We start from the raw sequence: 1,614 nt of genomic DNA, 5'->3' as shown, positions 1-1,614 counted from the left end.
TTGTACAACCCACCATACTTGCCACTGCCACATTTGAACTCAAGGGGCACATCCACATTGTACTAAAGGAGATTCCTTTCACCGGAAAGGATCATGAAGATACTTACAAGCATCTTGATGAAGTTAACGACATCGCTGACTACTTTTACATTCCAAATGTTCCACGAGAAAAAGTGTTGTTGAGGATGCTCTATGTCACTTTCAAGGGAGCTGCAAAGGATTGGCTAAAGGCACTTTCACCAGGCGCGATCACGACATGGGAAAAAATGTGTGACGAGGTTTTGGAAAATTTTTGCCCACCCTCCAAGGTTGCTAAGCTCAAAAAGGTAATTGCTAATTTTGAACAATAACTGGGGGACTCTTTGTTTGAAGCATGGGAGCACTACAAGGCTCTACTTTGGAATTGCCCCCAAAACGATATCAATGTCCAACAAGAGGTTTCTATCTTTTATGGTGGGGTGAATGTCGCAACTAGGAAAATCCTTGATTCGCAAGGCCCCTTAACAAAGGAAAATCTCTTGGACATCAAGGAGCTCATGAAAGAATTCTCTAAACACTTTAGAGAGTACCATAAACCAAGGAATGATGTAACAAGGGGATCCGCGAATGCTGCTTCGGAAGACATTGCCGACGGTTTTGGCAATGTTGCAAAGCATGGATAGAAGCATGACTAATATGGACCTAACAATCCATGTAATAAGAGTTGGGTGCAAAAACTGTAACGGGCAACATTTGACTAAGGAATTTGATCTTGATAAGAATGGAAACTGAAAGGTTCAAGCTTTCTACTCGAGTGGTGATCGATTTGCTTAAGATTGGAGAAAGCTCGAGAAGAAGTGGTTACCTTATGATGAGTACAACAAATCCACATATGAAAAATATGAACAAAGAGGAAGATGCTTTTACCAACGAAAGGAACTAGCTCCCGAAATGAAACCCAATTTCGAGTCAATGCTTACAAGATTTGCTGATGCATCCAAAAAAAGGCACGAGGAAACAGAAGCAACAATTAGAAAGCAACAAACTATGATGAGGGAGCAGCAAACTCTACTAAGAAATCAGCAAGCCTTGATTTTGAATATTGAAAAACAACTCGCTCAACTATCTAAGCAAATGAATGGAAGATCACCAGGAATACTTCCAGGAAATACCGAACGAAACCCGAAAGGAGCCGACATCGAAGCTGTAGCAACAAGAAGCAGGAAAATAATTACTCATTTGAATCCCATCAACAGAAGCAAACCGGATATGGAGTAGGAAATTAGAGAAGAAAGTCAAACCAATGAAACTAAACAGTCACCACGACGTGGTACTGATGCCAAGACGTGGCAAGACCCTAAAAAGAAAATTTCTGAATTTGTTAAGCCATACTGCTCACCACTGCCCTTTCCAAGTACAGCAATACAAGAAAAGAATTCTCAATATTACCAAATGTTCTTAGATCATATAAAATCCCTTGAAATCAACATACCTTTCCTTGAAGCCATAGCCGAAAATGCCAAAATATGCTAAGTTTCTCAAGGACCTCTTAACAACCCTCCAGAAAATGGAGGAAACATAAATTTACCATGCAAATTCGGGAACCTAGCAACTACTCATGCTCTAGCCAACTCC

At 40.5% G+C, this 1,614-nt stretch overlaps 1 non-coding gene across 1 annotated transcript; it reads right to left on the bottom strand.

Annotated features, from left to right (window-relative positions):
• Window positions 1-314: 314 nt before the first annotated feature.
• LOC111919625 (small nucleolar RNA R71) lies at window positions 315-421 on the bottom strand. The gene has a single exon (XR_002859572.1). It is a non-coding gene; the product is annotated as a small nucleolar RNA R71 (small nucleolar RNA).
• Window positions 422-1,614: the final 1,193 nt, after the last annotated feature.

The sequence above is a fragment of the Lactuca sativa genome, chromosome 3, assembly GCF_002870075.4.
Source record: "Lactuca sativa cultivar Salinas chromosome 3, Lsat_Salinas_v11, whole genome shotgun sequence".
In the NCBI taxonomy this organism is placed as follows: Eukaryota; Viridiplantae; Streptophyta; class Magnoliopsida; order Asterales; family Asteraceae; genus Lactuca; species Lactuca sativa.
Note: the sequence above shows the minus strand (reverse complement) of the source record. Positions and strands in the feature narration are given on the sequence as shown.